Below are 19,777 nucleotides of genomic sequence, written 5' to 3'. Positions count from 1 at the left end.
TGGAACTACATTTGCCATGATGCTCATGCACTCTGCAGTGTAGTTGAGCATCATGGGAAATGTAGTTCCAAAACATCTGCCTTGCAAGGTCTCATGGGACTTGTAGTTTCGCAACAGATAAAGGGCCACAGGTTGAGCATGCCTGGTCTAGGTCAGTGGTCTCCAAAGTGCAGCCCTTTGCTTTCCTTTATCTGGCCCTCGGGGCACTATTTCCCCCACTGACAACACCATTAAGGCATCCTTCCTCCCACAACACCAACGATGGGGCGCTATGCCCCCCCCACCGACACCAACGATGGGGCACTATGCCCCCCCACCGACACCAACGATGGGGCACTATGCCCCCCCACCAACAATGGGGCACTATGCCCCCCCACCAACAATGGGGCACTATGCCCCCCCACCAACAATGGGGCACTATGCCCCCCCACCAACACCAACGATGGGGCACTATGCCCCCCCCCACCGACACCAACGATGGGGCACTATGCCCCCCCCCCACCGACACCAACGATGGGGCACTATGCCCCCCCCCACCGACACCAACGATGGGGCACTATGCCCCCCCCCACCAACGATGGGGCACTATGCCCCCCCCACCAACACCAACGATGGGGCACTATGCCCCCCCACCAACACCAACGATGGGGCACTATGCCCCCCCCCCCCACCGACACCAACGATGGGGCACTATTCCTTCCACTCTGCAGCTGTCACCAGAACAGGAGCAGAGGGGAAATCTTCCAATGGAAACACTTGTTCCGGTAACATCTCTCCATGATGGCAAATTCCATCGCTTAGGAGAGATTTTCTGACTTCCTGTTGGGTCTCTGGGCCAGGAAGCAACCTAAAATCCCACCAGTGAAGACACAGACAGTGATAGGAATCTGCAAACAAAATCCACCCATCACCAGACCCTCCAAGCGCCGCTGGTTGGGAGTGCAGGGCCATCAGCGATCCCGTATTATAGCGCCAAATATGCAAAAAAGCCGGCAACTCCATGCAGGTCACATCAAAAATAGCCTGAAGATAGAGCAGGTCTTTCCCTGTATTTGCATGGAGTGCTGGCTTTACAAATCAGTGCAATAAGATCCTGCAAGGGGGTTCTAACCCCTCCCACACTCCATCCAAAAGCTAAAATACTGACATATAATCACACACGTAGGTTGGACTTGATGGACTTGTGTCTTTTTTCAACCTCACCTACTATGTAGCTATGTAACTAAAAAAAAAAGTTCCGGTTGAGTTTAGAGTCTGTCAGATCTGTTGTCTGGCGACTATTCATTAGACCAGCTTCATATCTACATTCACGCTTTGTTGGGTTGTCAGGTTGCTCCCATTCCCCAATGCAACAATGCACCTGACCCTTGCACTCAACGCCCTTCTATGAAAAAAACACACACACACACTTAAATAAGCCATCAATTTCCCTCAAAACATACATTTAAATATTGCAAGCATGCTTTTTTTGGTTTATTAGGCTTTAATGGAGAAGGTGCAGAAAAGCATGTAGTGCATTTTTAGCGCGATTTGCGTTTTTATACTGCCCAACAACAAAAAGGCAAAATCACTGCAAATTAAAATACATAAATAATTAAAAAAAAAAAAAAAAAAAGCAACAAAAAAGTACTGCAGAAAAAAAAAAGTTAATGAATAAAAACACACAAAGAAAGTACTGCAGAAACCCTCAGAAGCAAACCGCATAGGTGTGAATGGAGCCTCAGGCCTGGTTCAGATACATGCGAATTGGAATGCGGGTTTCTCCGCATCTAATTTGCAGGACACGGTAGTGTGCCTGGCTTGCAATGGGGCCGGTTCACACATCTCCCGGGCCGGCCGCAGTCCGCGTACCTAAATGAGTCCTGCGCTTCTTTGGGTCGGGTTCAGATGAGAATTCAGCAAAAATTCGGACCGGATTCGCACCTGAACCCGTGAAAAGGGACGTATCGGACTCCATACTGTGAACTGTGGCCACACAGTGAACCCGGCCTCAGGCTTCATTCACACCTATACAGTTTGCTTTTTAGTCTTTCTGCAGTGCTTTTTGCAGCGATTTGCATTTATGCTTTTTTTTTTTGGGCACCATTTGCCTTTTTTTATGCTTTTTTTCGGGGGGTTGATTTGTTGCAGATAAAAAAAAAAAAAACGTACCCTTTCCAAAAACGCAGAGGCACAAAAATGCACTGTTGTGAACATGTTCCTTAGGAACCCATGTTAAAAAGAACGTTCTGCAAAAAGCATGAAAAACAAAAAATGCATTGGTATGAATGGATCCTTAGACGTGTGGTCAGTGTAACAGTTTTTTACAGTTTCTCCCCGCCCCCCCCCTCAAGCCGCAATAGGCAGTAGACAGGGAAGGTTACATGCAGCAGCCATGATGCTTCGCCCGTGGCAAAGCTCACCCTACATGTAGCGATCGGTGGGCGGCAAGCACAAACAAATGGGGAAGTGCCGCAAATGGCGCAATTGTCGCAAAAAAATGGGGTTTGAAAACAGACAGCGAGGAGGCGTCGCATCATTGTCAGTAGCCTCTGAAGCGCGATCCGAGCGCAGATCAATCCTCAGAGCAAAAAAGGAGATTTAGATGCAGGTACGGTTTCTTGCATTTAGGACCCCGTGCACAGCAGATCACTGTGCGGGAAACCTGCTTTCCGTGCCCGTTTCCCCACACTGCATTTGCGGTCTGCAGCAGGTGTCAATGTTAAAGTTAACAACACGTTAACTGCAGTGCGTTTGCCTGCACTGGATCGCATGTAGAAAAGTACCCTGCCATCCTGTTGCAGTGCGCATCCACTACTGTTGGTGCAGTTCAACCTATTCCAAATGAATTGGCTCTGCATTGCACCGCATGTGAATCGCACAGAATGCGCAGTGCATTCCTTCACAATTCCTGGTGTGAACCGGCCCCTAGAGAAACGCAGTGCAAGTCAAAACGCAGCCCTGGAACGGCCATCTACACTTCCGTTGAGGTATATGGCAGAACGTTGATGTATGCTTAAAACGCGTGCAACATGCAGAAAAAAAAAGCGCCCCCCCACATTGCCTTAAAACTTTTTAAACGTTGCAAGATTTGACGACTTGCCTTTTTTTTGGAGCAAGTTTATCAAGCAGAAAATAAATAAATATATGTGACTTTGACCAAACCAACATTCACTGGTGGTGAATCAACCACCGTCATTGGAAAAGTATGCAGACTCAGCTGAAGCACGTGTTTGTTGGATGTCAGCTTCAACACTTTTTACCCAAGTCCCTCAGAGCCCGTTTAGAAGAGTGTCAGACACCGCCGCACATGTAAAGAGCGATCCACAGAGTTTGTCAGGTGGTGAAGGGGGGGCAATATGAGGTTGGCAGGAGGGACGGCTGCCCTGGGCGCAATGGTTTATTGTAAGGATGGGGGGAGCCTTGCTCTGTTACAACGGTGGGCAGTTTGGCATCTTTGCACTGGATGACCTTGTCCCGGAACTGCATGTTGGCTCCTTGACACCCGTTTTAACCCAATTATTGGAGGGAGGGAGAGGGGGAGGGGGAGGGGGGAGAGAGAGAGAGAGGGAGAGAGAGGGAGAGAGAGAGAGAGAGAGAGAGAGAGAGAGAGAGAGAGAGAGAGAGAGAGAGAGAGGGAGAGAGAGAGAGGGGGAGAGAGAGAGAGGGGGGAGAGAGAGAGAGGGGGAGAGAGGGAGAGAGAGAGAGAGAGAGAGAGAGAGAGAGAGAGAGAGAGAGAGAGAGAGAGAGAGAGAGAGAGAGAGAGAGAGAGAGAGAGAGAGAGAGAGAGAGAGAGAGAGACACAGACAACAATATCTTGAAGTAAACAAATGAAATTATGTGATAATATCTTGAATAAAAACAAAATCCCACAACAGTAACTTTGAAAAAAAAAAAAAAAAAAAAAAAAAGCATTACAGAGTGAAAAAAATATTGTACAATAATACCTTGAATAATAATAAAAATATATATTTTATAATTAAAAACACACTAAAGAGCCAAAATAGTGTATGAATTTCCAGATTTTTTTAGCCAACTGTTGCATATTCACACTTTTTTTGGGCACAGAATGAGGTTGATTTACTAAAACTGGAGTGTGCAAAATCTCTTCTGCATAGTAACCAATCAGCTTCCGGGTTTTATTGGCTACCATGCACAGCTGCACCAGATGTTGCACTCTCCAGTGTTCGTAAGTCAACCCGAATTGCGTCAAAGGGCACACGAATGGTAGCTGGAAACCACCAGTGACGCACGATTTGAGGATCACTTCTGATAATCAGATGTTGGTGAACTCTGCGTAAAGTGCGCCCGGCCATCAGCTCACAGAGGTTCTCCAACTTGTAAATCTTTCACGTGAGCCGGCCGCCATCCCTGCGTCTCCCAACGGTGAAGAGCAAAGGAAAGTTTTACCTGGGGTTAGTATGGTCACTTTCCTAGTAATAAGTCCCATTTTTACCGGCCAGGGGGGTGTTACAGATGTATTAGCACCCACCCGCCTGTCTCACGCGTTGGTCGACAAAATTTGATTTTTCTATACAAAAATTGTACATTTTTGTTGAGTCTAAAAGTTGGTTTGAAACACAAAATAAAAAAATTGGCAGCGCTCAAATATACCATAAAGTATAACAAAATAAAAAAAAAAAATATCTGATTAAAAGTCACCATCACATGACAACAAAACGTTTCAGTTTTTATCGACTCTACAAATAAAATGTATCACTTTCATGGTTTTGTGTCTTCCTGATCCAGCTGATCATTATCACTCAACAACACGAAGCAATGTCTATAAACACAACAAAGTTACAACAAGAAGTAAAAAAAGTTATTACTGTAGCAGAGAGGAGATCCTGAGCCCAGAGCTGGAGAGGAGTTGGAGGAGAGGAGTCTAGTCTGATCTGGAGTCTGCAGGCTCTTACCTTGGAGAAGCTATGCGGAGGAGAAGGAGAAGGAGGAGGGAGCTGTGCAGTTTGGATGAGACAGACAGAGAAGGAAGAGTCCAGATCAGACCAGATCAATTAGGGATTCTGTCCCGCCCTGCACTGTACAGGTGAGAACAAGCCTTACTGGATGCTCAGCCAACATCCCCACCCAGAATGGATCGAGCCAACAGTGCTGGAGCCAGAGGAGAGAGTGAAAAAAGACAAGCGAGAGAGAAAAAAAAAAAAAAGGGAGAGGGCGAGAGAGAGAGAGAGAGAAAAAGAGCGAGCGAAAAAAAGAGCGAGAGCAAGCAAGCGATCGAGCAAGCGCGAGAGAAAGAGACAGAGCGAGAGCAAGACAGAGCGAGAGCAAGACAGAGAAAAAGAGCGAGAGAGAAAGAGAGCGCGAGAGAGAGAGAGCGCGAGAGAAAGAGAGAGAGCGTGAGAGAGAGAGAGAGAGCGCGAGAAAGAGAGAGAGCGCGAGAAAGAGCGCGAGAAAGAGAGAGAGCGCGAGAAAGAGAGAGAGCGCGAGAAAGAGAGAGAGCGCGAGAGAGAGAGAGAGCGCGAGAAAGAGAGAGCGCGAGAAAGAGAGAGAGAGCGCGAGAAAGAGAGAGAGAGCGCGAGAAAGAGAGAGCGCGAGAAAGAGAGAGAGCGCGAGAAAGAGAGAGCGCGAGAAAGAGAGAGAGCGCGAGAAAGAGAGAGCCCGAGAAAGAGAGAGCGCGAGAAAGAGAGCGAGAGAGAGAGAGCGAGAAAGAGAGAGCGAGAAAGAGAGAGCGAGAAAGAGAGCGAGAGAGAGAGAGCGAGAGAGAGAGAGCGAGAGAGAGAGCGAGAGAGAGAGCGAGAGAGAGAGAGAGCGCGAGAAAGAGAGAGCGCGCGAGAAAGAGAGAGCGCGCGAGAAAGAGAGAGCGCGCGAGAAAGAGAGAGCGCGCGAGAAAGAGAGAGCGCGCGAGAAAGAGAGAGCGCGCGAGAAAGAGAGAGCGCGAGAAAGAGAGAGCGCGAGAAAGAGAGAGAGCGCGAGAAAAAGAAAGCGCGAGAAAGAGAGAGAGCGCGAGAAAAAGAAAGAAAGAGCAAGAGAAAGAGAGCGAGAGCAAAAGAGCGAAAGAGAAAAAGAGCGAAAGAGAAAAAGAGCGAAAGAGAAAAAGAGCGAAAGAGAAAAAGAGCAAAAGAGAAAAAGAGCAAAAGAGAAAAAGAGCAAAAGAGAAAAAGAGCGCGAGCGAGAGAGAAAAAGAGCGCGAGCGAGAGAGAAAAAGAGCGCACGCAAGAGAGAAAGCTAGAGAGCGCACGAGAGAAAGCTAGAGAGAGCGCGAGAGAAAGCTAGAGAGAGCGCGAGAGAAAGCTAGAGAGAGCGCGAGAGAAAGCTAGAGAGAGCGCGAGAGAAAGCTAGAGAGAGCGCGAGAGAAAGCTAGAGAGAGCGCGAGAGAAAGCTAGAGAGAGCGCGAGAGAAAGCTAGAGAGAGCGCGAGAGAAAGCTAGAGAGAGCGCGAGAGAAAGCTAGAGAGAGCGCGAGAGAAAGCTAGAGAGAGCGCGAGAGAAAGCTAGAGAGAGCGCGAGAGAAAGCTAGAGAGAGCGCGAGAGAAAGCTAGAGAGAGAGAGCACAAGAATCAAGTGCAATAGAGTGCACACAAGAGAATAGGAGCTCTAGAATGCAAGCGTGCATTCAAAAAAGTATGCAAGTACAAGAGGGAGCACAATAGAGTGCATACAAATTAGTACTCTCGCAAGAGTGCGAGCGCAGATAAGAGTGCATACAAGAGAGTGCGCAATAGAAAATGCATTCGCAAGAGAACAAGTGCAGTAGAGTGTACTGAAGAGACAGTAAGAGCTCAAGAATGTGAGCATTCAAGAAAGTAAACACAAGAGAGCAAGTGCAATAAAATGCATGTAAGAGTACAAGCTCAAGAATGCACGTGCGCAAGAGAGTGTGCAGAAGATCAAGTGCAAGCACAGGTGTGTGCACCCCAAAGCTCAAACACACAAAATACACACATGGCTTTCTCTGCCTTTCTCTGCAGCCTCAGCTGCACATGACAGTGAATAAATGAGAAGTGCTCTGTGCTGAGCGGCTTCCTGTTCATTCACAAACTGAAGCATAGTAAACACAGTGAGCGAGTGTGTTCATATAGAAAAGGAAGGGGTCGGTAAATTACATTTTGATTGGGTGTGCCCAGGTATGCACACCCCCTGTGCAAGAGAGAAGGTGAATGAGATATACAGTATCTCACAAAAGTAAGTACACCCCTCACATTTTTGTAAATCTTTTCATGTGACAACACTGAAGAAATGACACTTGTCTACAATGTAAAGTAGTGAGTGTACAGCTTGTATAACAGTGTAAATTTGCTGTCCCCTCAAAATAACTCAACACACAGCCATTAATGTCTAAACTGCTGGCAACAAAAGTTAGTACACCCCTAAGTGAAAATGTCCAAATTGGGCCCAATTAGTCATTTTCCCTCGCTGGTGTCATGTGACTTGTTCGTGTTACAAGGTCTCAGGTGTGAATGGGGAGCAGGTGTGTTAAATTTGGTGTTATCGCTCTCACTCTCTCATACTGGTCACTGGAAGTTCAACATGGCACCTCATGGCACTTTCTGAGGATCTGAAAAAAAAAAAAAATGTTGCTCTACATAAAGATGGCCTAGGCTATAAGAAGATTGCCAAGACCCTGAAACTGAGCTGCAGCACGGTGGCCAAGACCATACAGCGGTATAACAGGACAGGTTCCACTCAGAACAGGCCTCACCATGGTCCACCAAAGAAGTTGAGGTCACGTGCTCAGCGTCATATCCAGAGGTTGTCTTTGGGAAATAGACGTATGAGTGCTGCCAGCATTGCTGCAGAGGTTGTAGGGGTGGGGGGGGTCAGCCTGTCAGTGCTCAGACCATACGCCGCACACTGCATCAAATTGGTCTGCATGGCTGTCATCCCAGAAGGAAGCCTCTTCTAAAGATGATGCACAAGAAAGTCCACAAACAGTTTGCTGAAGACAAGCAGACTAAGGACATGGATTACTGGAACCATGTCCTGTGGTCTGATGAGACCAAGATAATCTTATTTGGCTCAGATGGTGACAAGCGTGTGTGGCGGCAACCAGGTGAGGAGGACAAAGGCAAGTGTGTCTTGTCTACAGTCAAGCATGGTGGTGGGAGTGTCATGGTCTGGGGCTGCATGAGTGCTGCCGGCACTGGGGGGCTACAGATCATTGAGGGAACCATGAATGCCAACATGTACTGTGACCTACTGAAGCAGAGCATGATCCCCTCCCTTCAGAGACTGGGCCGCAGGGCAGTATTCCAACATGATAACCACCCCAAACACACCTCCAAGACCACCACTGCCTTGCTAAAGAAGCTGAGGGTAAAGGTGATGGACTGGCCAAGCATGTCTCCAGACCTAAACACTATTGAGCATCTGTGGGACATCCTCAAACGGAAGGTGGAGGAGCGCAAGGTCTCTAACATCCACCAGCTCTGTGATGTCATCATGGAGGAGTGGAAGAGGACTCCAGTGACAACCTGTGAAGCTCTGGTGAACTCCATGCCCAAGAGGGTTAAGGCAGTGCTGGAAAATAATGGTGGCCACACAAAATATTGACACTATGGGCCCAATTTGGACATTTTCACTTAGGGGTGTACTGACTTTTGTTGCCAGCGGTTTAGGCATTAATGGCTGTGTGTTGAGTTATTTTGAGGGGACAGCAAATTTACACTGTTATACAAGCTGTACACTCACTACTTTACATTGTAGACAAGTGTCATTTCTTCAGTGTTGTCACATGAAAAAAGATAGAAGAAAAGATTTACACAAATGTGAGGGGTGTACTTACTTTTGTAAGAAATTATATATATTTTCAGTCAGGTGTCCACAGAGGTAGTAGAGTGAGGTCATTAGGGACTCAATAGGGAGCATTTCAGAGACACCCTTCAAGGCGTACAAATGACGGCTTGTCATTGGGTCATATAGCCAACCTCCCCGACATAATTATAGGTGAACTCAGTGGCCCCTTGTAGGTGTGTACTGGGCCCCGTATTTCGAAGCCTCAGACTGTGATGTCATTGCTCTCCTGAGAAGTGACAGTGCACAGGAAATGCACAACACCAAAAAACCTTCTATTGGCCTTCCCTGTTCCACCAGTCTGGGCAACTCTGGGCTATAGATCCATAGACACAATGCAGAGGCCAGACACCCCCCCCCCCCCAGGATGACCAGAGGATCAATATGCACTTTAAAAATCAAAAATTATTTAAAAAATATTTCTATAGGGCGCACAGGGCTAGTATAGTCTAGATAATGTCTCTATATAAGGCAGTCCCAAATAAGCATGAGGATGCTGGTGGAAGTGATGGAAGTGATGGGATGGTACTCTTCAACACAAAGGGCTGCAGCTTAATAAGACTGAAGCAGGGTCTATAGAAACACAAGAAAACAAACAAAGGCGCCTCTAAGTGTAGAAGAAAGACAAGTTTAATGCCCCAACTGGGTTCCAAAAGCACTTACAAGATGGAAGGTGTAGTCAGGCACTTCGTAAGTGGAGCTGCATTGGAAAGGGTCACAGTGGGAGGAAGCATTCAGAGCGGATGGATGTAGTACAAAGCAGCGGCAGTGTGGAACAGAGGAAGCCGCTGTGAGGCCGGCGTCGTTAGCACGAAGAGACGGCGTAACCGGAAGTGATGTCATCCACTGGAGCGGTTCCTTAACCAGCCTGGACCGCAAACAGACAGCCGAAGGGAGGAAGTGTCGTCATCAATAAGGGACGCGTTTCGGAACGGTCATACGTTCCTTTTTCAACCAATGACTATAATGATGGCTATGCCTGATATATATACACACACAAACTAATAGTGGGTTGGCCGGGGGCGGGGGCAACAATCAAAATTTGATAATAACATAATATAAAAACGTCTAAATACATTTAAATACATAGAAACACAGGTAACAGCATTTTAAAAGGAGGCAATGAGAAGAAAAAAAAAAAAATATATATATATATATGTGTATGGGATGTTAGGAAGAAAAACGAAAGTAAAAACTGAAATGGTGGAGAGTTAAAAAGGGAGAGTATATAATGTATTCTATCAATAGGGTGTCTGGAATAGACTAACACGCAACCTTACATGTACAACGGCATGATAAAAATAAATGGGAGCAAAGAGGCAAATATAAATAGCAGAATAAAAAATGAAATTGGGACATTTGTGTCACCAATACTATCGAAATGTGGTAATATTAGACTACCGCAAATACTGTAGTAAAAGAGAGGGGGCTGGATTAATATTATCATAAAATTGCGCTGACTTCAAAATCCTCGTTTAACCCTCCAGGGGCTAAAACATTTAATAAAAATATCCAATACATTTCCCTGTGACATAGTCGTCGGTAGCGTTCAGCTGGGGGAAGATCTTTTGGCATTGCCTCAATGACCCATACTTTGAGGCCATTGGTGGACTTATCGTGGGCGTGGAGGTAGTGTCTGGGGACACTATGATTATCTAATCCGCCTTCAATAAACCGGCGGTGTTCGCCAAAACGTTTACGTAGTGGCCGAATGGTACGTCCTACATAAAATAAGCCACAGGGACATGTGAGGCAATATATAACATGGTCAGATGAGCATGTATGAAAGCCCTTGATTGGGTATGTTTTGCCTTTAACCTGAAAGTCTTTCTGGCCATGTACCACAAAGCTACAAGTCTTGCAGAGAGGCTTACGGCACTGATACATCCCAGAGATGGCTAGGAATGTGGGCATGTGGTGGCCAGGAGGCAAAGGTCTGGCCTTAAGTTTGCTGGTCGCTACCCTGCTTTTGATGTTAGGTGCCTTTCTGTAGGCAAATTGAGGTCTATTGGGCAGGGTGGAAAGAAGGTGTTCATCTTGTAATAACAGAGGCCAGTGTCTTTTTACAATATTTTCCATTTGCTTATGTTGAGTATGGAATTGAGTGATGAATCGTAAATTACCCTTCTGGGGGCGTGGACGAGGGTTCTCAGTGAACGGTGTACTCTTATATTTTTGATAAGCTGCATCTACAAGATCAACAGGAAAACCCTTTTCGAGAAATTTTTCTTTCAAAGTTGAACCTTCGATATCATAATCATTGTTTAGGGTGCAATTCTTTTTTAGCCTACAGAACTGACTTTTGGGTACATTGTTTAGCCACAGGGGGTGGTGACAGCTATTGTAATGGAGGAAAGAATTCCCAGCTGTTGGCTTGATGTAATTTCTGGCATGTATCTCCTTGCCTATCCAAAAAAGTTCGAGGTCCAAAAAGGCTAGTTTATATTGGTTGATGACAGAGGTGAAAGTCAGGCCCATGCTGTTGGTGTTACAATATCTGACAAAGTTAGAAAAGACTGATGCATTGCCATCCCATATAATAATCACGTCATCTATATACCGGCCATAAAAAACAATGTGGGAGAAAAATGGATTGTTGTTCCATATATATTGATGCTCCCAGTGCCCCATGGTAAGGTTCGCATATGAGGGTGCAAAGTGCGCCCCCATAGCTGTACCTCGTATCTGCAGGAAAAAATCATCCTCAAATTTAAAATAATTGTGTGTAAGGCAGAAGGAAGTGGCTTCGACAATGAAGGAAGCTTGTCTTGGATTAAGCATGGGGTCTTGGCAGAGAAAAAACTGTAGGGCATTGAGGCCCACTTCATGGGGTATGGATGTATATAGAGACTGGACGTCCAGAGAGGCCCAATGGTAATTGTGGTCCCAAGAGTACGTTGTTAAGATCTCTAACAGATGGACACCATCTCTAATGTGCGACTGAAGGGATTGGGCTAATGGCTGGAGGAATTGGTCTATATATTGTGAAAGTCCGCTGCTGATGCTGTCCATAGACGCCACAATCGGTCGCCCGGGTGGTGTTTTTGGGTCTTTATGCACCTTGGGCAGATGGTAGAAATAGGGTGTAAAGTGTACTTCTTTAATCAGAAAAGAAGCTTCTTGTTGGGTAATGATGTTGTCGTTTAGTGCTGTCTTAACAAGGGAGGAAGCTTCTAGGGTAAATGAGGGTAGAGGATCTTTGTTGAGTCTGGTATATGTGTTGTTGTCAGATAGCAATCGAGTGGCTTCAGAGACATAGTCAACTCTGTTTTGTATCACTATACCTCCCCCTTTGTCAGCACTTTTGATAACCAAATCCAGATTATTGGTAAGTGTGTCAAGGGCTCTTTGTTCACGATGAGTGAGATTAGAGATAGCTTTTTTATTTTTGTTACAGAGCTCCTGTATTTCCGCATGGACAATGCGGTAGAAAGCATCAATGCATGAGCCTTTGGACTGAGTGGGATAAAAGACCGAAGGGGGTTTAAACGTAGTGTTTTGAATGGGTGGAGAGGTTATTAAATGTTGTGTGTATAGGAAGTAATCATTCTCATGATCTGCCTGAGAAGAAGATGGAGTGAAGGGATGGCTATACAGTTCTTCCAAGATGGAAAGGGGATCACTTTCTGTATGGACATCAATGGTGTTGTGTGATGCATCAGGTATGTGGGAATCAGTATGTGGACGGTGTTTTGTGGATTGGATGTTAAAAAATCTCTTTAGAGTAAGAAGGCGGACAAATTTATTTAGATCCTTAAAGAGAAGAAAGGGATTAGGTGGAGCGGATGGAGCAAAATTTAGGCCTCGACTAAGAAAGGAGATTTCATCTGTGGTTAGAGCATGGGTGGAGAGGTTGAAGATTTTAACAGTGCTTTCTTTTTGCTGGGGTCTGGAGTGAGACCTGCCTCCTCTGCCTCGACAACCTCTTCTGTGTGTTTTCTTTTTTGTGATTTTGTCCGAGGAGGGTCGAATACTAAAAAAGGAACCGCAGTTGATACTGAAGGTTGAGTCGTGGCAAGCGGTGTCAAAAGTGAAGTGTTAGGACCAAACGAAACCAACGAACCGGGAGAAACTATTGAAGGAGTATGTGTGTTATTTACGGTGGTATTATGTATGGTAGTGGTTGAGCAGGGGAGGACAGCAGAGATGTTTGGTGCAGTGGAGATGGGAGTGACCTGTGCCAATGGCATAGGCTGGACAAGATCTAGGTTGTTATTGGGGGATGATGACGTAGATGCCAGAGCAGAGGTGTTATTTTCTTTATTGTGTATAATAGGTCCAGAAGGGACTGTGGATGTTATTTTGAGAGGGATTATTTTACGGGGGACAATGGGAGCAAAAGGATTGATATCCATAAGGGATGGGAGGTCGTGGGTCGATTTACGTTTCCAGGAGAAGATGTTGTTACTACTATAATCTTTCAAATCTCTACTAAATTTCCCTAATTTGTGTTTGATCAAAATGTCTTCCTTTTTGTATGCTTGTTTGGTCAGGATAGACAGCCAGAGAGATGGTAAATGAGTGGTAAGATCTGTGATTTGATGAAATACTGTTTTTATTTGATGAAAGCATTGTTCATATTTGATGTGCCTCTGTGTGGAGATAATTTTGATCCATTTGTTGGTGCAAAACTCAGAAATGGATGACCATTCTTTCTGTAACTCGGTGTCTAAAAAGGAACATGTTTTCAAAATTCTAAGGCCCCTAGGAGTAATGTGGGCAGACAAATATTTAAGAAGGAAAAATTCATCCCACCACTGCTGATTGGCGGAAATGACTAACTTTTCCAATTTCCGAAATAGTGTGCAGAGAGATTTGTATTTAGGATGGGAAAATTGAGGTATGGGTTTAAAAAATTCTTTAGGTATAAAGGCCAATAGATCATTTATTTTGGAGTATTTTAGAGAATCTATTTCAGACAAGAAAGTGATACAGTGATACAAAACAGAGTTGACTATGTCTCTGAAGCCACTCGATTGCTATCTGACAACAACACATATACCAGACTCAACAAAGATCCTCTACCCTCATTTACCCTAGAAGCTTCCTCCCTTGTTAAGACAGCACTAAACGACAACATCATTACCCAACAAGAAGCTTCTTTTCTGATTAAAGAAGTACACTTTACACCCTATTTCTACCATCTGCCCAAGGTGCATAAAGACCCAAAAACACCACCCGGGCGACCGATTGTGGCGTCTATGGACAGCATCAGCAGCGGACTTTCACAATATATAGACCAATTCCTCCAGCCATTAGCCCAATCCCTTCAGTCGCACATTAGAGATGGTGTCCATCTGTTAGAGATCTTAACAACGTACTCTTGGGACCACAATTACCATTGGGCCTCTCTGGACGTCCAGTCTCTATATACATCCATACCCCATGAAGTGGGCCTCAATGCCCTACAGTTTTTTCTCTGCCAAGACCCCATGCTTAATCCAAGACAAGCTTCCTTCATTGTCGAAGCCACTTCCTTCTGCCTTACACACAATTATTTTAAATTTGAGGATGATTTTTTCCTGCAGATACGAGGTACAGCTATGGGGGCGCACTTTGCACCCTCATATGCGAACCTTACCATGGGGCACTGGGAGCATCAATATATATGGAACAACAATCCATTTTTCTCCCACATTGTTTTTTATGGCCGGTATATAGATGACGTGATTATTATATGGGATGGCAATGCATCAGTCTTTTCTAACTTTGTCAGATATTGTAACACCAACAGCATGGGCCTGACTTTCACCTCTGTCATCAACCAATATAAACTAGCCTTTTTGGACCTCAAACTTTTTTGGATAGGCAAGGAGATACATGCCAGAAATTACATCAAGCCAACAGCTGGGAATTCTTTCCTCCATTACAATAGCTGTCACCACCCCCTGTGGCTAAACAATGTACCCAAAAGTCAGTTCTGTAGGCTAAAAAAGAATTGCACCCTAAACAATGATTATGATATCGAAGGTTCAACTTTGAAAGAAAAATTTCTCGAAAAGGGTTTTCCTGTTGATCTTGTAGATGCAGCTTATCAAAAATATAAGAGTACACCGTTCACTGAGAACCCTCGTCCACGCCCCCAGAAGGGTAATTTACGATTCATCACTCAATTCCATACTCAACATAAGCAAATGGAAAATATTGTAAAAAGACACTGGCCTCTGTTATTACAAGATGAACACCTTCTTTCCACCCTGCCCAATAGACCTCAATTTGCCTACAGAAAGGCACCTAACATCAAAAGCAGGGTAGCGACCAGCAAACTTAAGGCCAGACCTTTGCCTCCTGGCCACCACATGCCCACATTCCTAGCCATCTCTGGGATGTATCAGTGCCGTAAGCCTCTCTGCAAGACTTGTAGCTTTGTGGTACATGGCCAGAAAGACTTTCAGGTTAAAGGCAAAACATACCCAATCAAGGGCTTTCATACATGCTCATCTGACCATGTTATATATTGCCTCACATGTCCCTGTGGCTTATTTTATGTAGGACGTACCATTCGGCCACTACGTAAACGTTTTGGCGAACACCGCCGGTTTATTGAAGGCGGATTAGATAATCATAGTGTCCCCAGACACTACCTCCACGCCCACGATAAGTCCACCAATGGCCTCAAAGTATGGGTCATTGAGGCAATGCCAAAAGATCTTCCCCCAGCTGAACGCTACCGACGACTATGTCACAGGGAAATGTATTGGATATTTTTATTAAATGTTTTAGCCCCTGGAGGGTTAAACGAGGATTTTGAAGTCAGCGCAATTTTATGATAATATTAATCCAGCCCCCTCTCTTTTACTACAGTATTTGCGGTAGTCTAATATTACCACATTTCGATAGTATTGGTGACACAAATGTCCCAATTTCATTTTTTATTCTGCTATTTATATTTGCCTCTTTGCTCCCATTTATTTTTATCATGCCGTTGTACATGTAAGGTTGCGTGTTAGTCTATTCCAGACACCCTATTGATAGAATACATTATATACTCTCCCTTTTTAACTCTCCACCATTTCAGTTTTTACTTTCGTTTTTCTTCCTAACATCCCATACACATATATATTTTTTTTTTTTCTTCTCATTGCCTCCTTTTAAAATGCTGTTACCTGTGTTTCTATGTATTTAAATGTATTTAGACGTTTTTATATTATGTTATTATCAAATTTTGATTGTTGCCCCCGCCCCCGGCCAACCCACTATTAGTTTGTGTGTGTATATATATCAGGCATAGCCATCATTATAGTCATTGGTTGAAAAAGGAACGTATGACCGTTCCGAAACGCGTCCCTTATTGATGACGACACTTCCTCCCTTCGGCTGTCTGTTTGCGGTCCAGGCTGGTTAAGGAACCGCTCCAGTGGATGACATCACTTCCGGTTACGCCGTCTCTTCGTGCTAACGACGCCGGCCTCACAGCGGCTTCCTCTGTTCCACACTGCCGCTGCTTTGTACTACATCCATCCGCTCTGAATGCTTCCTCCCACTGTGACCCTTTCCAATGCAGCTCCACTTACGAAGTGCCTGACTACACCTTCCATCTTGTAAGTGCTTTTGGAACCCAGTTGGGGCATTAAACTTGTCTTTCTTCTACACTTAGAGGCGCCTTTGTTTGTTTTCTTGTGTTCAATATTCACTTTGAATAAAGTTCTCTTATAAATAAAAGTAACCCCCTCCGAGCATAGGCGTGTGCACAGGGTGTGCCGGATGTGCCTGGGCACACCCTAAATCACTCTCTGCGGTGCCAATTCCCCCTGCTTTTTGCCTCCCCTGCAGTGCTGCCAGCTTCCCTCCTTTTCCACCCACTGCTACAGGAGGATTCAGGATGGATGAACAAACTCAGTGAGTAATCCGTACGATCACTGGTGTCCATTCTTAACCGAAGCATAGTAAACTGTTTACTGTGCTTCAGTTTGTGAATGAACAGGAAGCCGCTCAGCACAGAGCACTTCCCATTCGTTCACTGTCCAGTGCAACTGAGGCTGCAGAGAAAAAAAAAAAAGAAGGACTGGGGAAGCTCTGTCCTTGGTCTCTTTTTCTCTGTTTAGACCCTTGATATTTTACCAAAGCCCCCAGTGGAGCTCAAAAAAACTACTGACACCGTCCACTGCTCTGCTGATAGACACTTGTGTGCGTTTGTGCTCTGGGGTGCACACCTTAATGCAGTAGGCTGCGCGCTCCCCAATGCCCCCAGCAGTGGCGGCCAATCTGTAGGGGGCGCCCGGCACCACCCCCCTATCCATGCATCCGGCCCCCTAATCTACATGCGGGGTGCTGGACGCCTGGATTCCAATGGGGTTTTTTCCTTTTGTAGCACATGAAGAGCGCCTGAGGCGCCAATTGGCAAAATATAAGGGGGGGGGGGGGGGGTTGGCATTGGTTTGCACACCGGGACATTATCTGGTTCCCGATTTCCTTGAATTATACAGCAAAGTCTGCAAGCAGGCAGGCTAATATATCGCAGAAGAGACATGCAAAGCCTCTTTTCCAATAACATACACCTACCCGCTTGCAGTCTTCTTCTGCGGCATGTGAACTGAGGTGTGCAGGCGCAGCTCAGCTTACATCTCCGTCATGGTCCTGTGTGCCAGAATGACTGAATTATGTGTGTGTGTGCGCCCGAGTTACACCAACCCACACCAGCCACTAGAGATGCCCCGAGATCGGAATCCAGGGAGAAGATTCCAGCACTGCTGAGGGACTCGGACCATTAGACAGGCAGGGCTTTCTTTATTATTGATTGGACCCTGGGCAAACATTTTCTTGGGCCCACCCGAATTTTCAAGCAGCGTTGGCTCAAGGGGCAGCTGCTTTGGGCCTCACAACAATGATTAGGCCCGGGGCAGCTGCCCCTTTTGCCCTGCGTTAAGGATGGCCCTGTAGAGAGGCAGGTAGGTGTAGTGCCTGTTTAATATAATGCACAAGCAGTGCTGGGACAAGATTATCCAGTGCCAAGGGCAAAGATGCTAAATTGTGCCCCCATTCTTCATTATGTGTGAGCTTATGGAGAAGATGGGGGGGGGGGGGGGGGGGGGAGCACAGCCCGCACCTGCTCCTGGCTCTCTCCTCCTCTCTTTGCTGCTTCCAGCGCTGGGCTGTCACTACTCCTGTCAGCCTCATCGTAGAAGGAACTTGCAGCGCCCCCATCCCTACAATATACGCTATGCCCATTGAAGCCACCCCTTCTGCCCATCACTTGTCCCGGCTCTGTGCACAAGATAGTTGGGCCTTAACCTACTGTCCCAACTTAGTTACTCAGAATATGGAAGCCATTGGATCAACACGACAGCCAGGCAACTTGCATTTTCAAGAGAAGACAGCAATAGCAGCCATCGTACCATATTGTCCAAGGTCAGGCTTCGTTAAGCAAGAATGGTCGGCACTCCCTCCTCCCTAGGCAAAGTCTCAAACTAGTTTCCATTTATTGACCCACTAGAAAAGACAAAAACACACACAATGACGAGGACAAACAAATACTCAGAATGGATTTTAAAGCCGATGGGACAATGGGTGTTCATCTTGACTTCCCCTTGGATGGGGTCTGCACTGGAAGCTTTGATGATGGCGGAGTCCAGGCTCAATCTACGGTGTTTATTGTATTCCGCTCTCAATAGATTAACCATCATGGCGAGGTAGTCCTTTGTCTGCAGAAATTGTGAGCCAATTGTCTCAAGGAATTACGAGATTATATCTGGCACAAGGAGACAAAGGGGCTGCGAACACTTGGCTTTCATAGTAGAAGACTGTTTTACACCTTCATTACCACTTTCTGAGGTCAATTAGGACAAGCTAGCAATTTTGTTGTCAATACACAGGAAGATCATCTGCATACAATGGATCATGGTTGGTGTAGAGAAGGCCATCAGAGCCCACTTGAGGTCCTGAGCGCCCCACCAACCAATACTTTTAGGGTGCGCATATAAGGGTTTGTTGGGGGTGCCCAAATGTAGTGGGGAGTCTGTACCGGAACCATATTGCTTAGAACTACCTCTAAAGGGTCTGCATGGCCAAAAAACGTACTTTATTTTAGATAGGGTTGGGAAGAGCTGCCCCCACTATCGAGTCCCTCCAGCAGTTGTTATGTGCCCAAACAGTGCTTGCATCTAAATGGATGCAGGCAACTGTTCAGCCAAGAGTTTTCCCAACCAGCTCCTGCAACAAAAAAGTGGTTCAAGCGATTTAAAGAATTGGCTAAAGTTTGAACCATGCATGGCCACCTTAATCAGCTATCACCAGAACTCCCTAGTGGAATGTAGCACCCTGGAGTTTAGGCAGGGTTGCTCCTCATAAATTTACTTGCCCTGAATAGTTATCCTGGTTGATTGATAGAGATCCATTGATTTCTCCCCAAGTTTGGCCTTGTGCCACTTTTCTCTTATACCACTATGTGGCCGGGTACTTGGTGGTACTAAATAGGAGGAGAAGGGCAACGCAAGGTCAGATTATGGGTATATGGGGTATCTCAGCCAATGGGCAGGGGATTTCTTAAATCCCTTGGCCTGCTGGGAGAACCTATATATTTGGGTGGAGTCAGGTGATCGATGTTCTGTGCCACCTGGACGGCTGGCTATGGGTTGTATTACCCGGGCTGCTAGGCCGGAGATTAGGCCTATCCCCGGAACATCTGGCTGCTAGGCTGCCTGAGGGCCTATCCAGAAGCAAGAGAGCAGCGCAGGGTTGGGATTGCGGCTTGCAGTCCAACCAGAAGTGACGGTTCTGCCGGTTGGAGAATTTGTCGTGGTCGGAGGTAGAGGGGAAGCTGTCACGAGTAAGGGACAATCCGCTTTATTACCAGGGACCACAGTGAGTAACTGAAGCAAGTACCAGAGCAGCATTTTCACCAACCGGGGACGGTGAAGAATCAGGAAACTTCAGTGGGTATCAAGCCAGGGACCCAACCAGCGGAGGTGACGCTCCCAGAGCAGCCTTGTGTGTCAAGCCAGGGACCGAGCAGGCCAATGGGGTGAAGCTTGAGAGGTATCTTGAGCGCCAAGCTAGGGACCCAGTAGAGAGGTGGGGGTGACTCTTGAGGAAGATACCACCGTGAAGATT

At 46.1% G+C, this 19,777-nt stretch overlaps 1 protein-coding gene and 1 pseudogene across 4 annotated transcripts in view; one reads left to right on the top strand and one right to left on the bottom strand.

The window, feature by feature from the left end:
* The window catches only part of LOC141110291 (FXYD domain-containing ion transport regulator 3-like), a 47,481-nt gene extending 42,444 nt beyond the window's left edge, over nt 1-5,037 (bottom strand). Inside the window, exon 1 of one of the 4 annotated variants that reach the window (XM_073601585.1) lies at nt 4,896-5,037. The gene's annotated coding sequence lies outside the window, so the exon portion shown is untranslated. Of the gene's footprint in view, nt 1-4,808 lie in introns of all 4 variants that reach the window. The other 3 variants (XM_073601587.1, XM_073601586.1, XM_073601584.1) reach the window with 3 other exon arrangements.
* A 303-nt stretch (nt 5,038-5,340) lies between these two features.
* Nucleotides 5,341-6,712, top strand: LOC141110292 (uncharacterized; annotated as a pseudogene).
* The last annotated feature ends 13,065 nt before the right edge of the window (nt 6,713-19,777 follow it).

This window comes from Aquarana catesbeiana, linkage group LG10 (assembly GCF_042186555.1).
Source record: "Aquarana catesbeiana isolate 2022-GZ linkage group LG10, ASM4218655v1, whole genome shotgun sequence".
Taxonomy (NCBI): domain Eukaryota; kingdom Metazoa; phylum Chordata; class Amphibia; order Anura; family Ranidae; genus Aquarana; species Aquarana catesbeiana.
The sequence above is the reverse complement of the archived record's forward strand: the minus strand, read 5'-3'. Positions and strand labels throughout refer to the sequence as shown.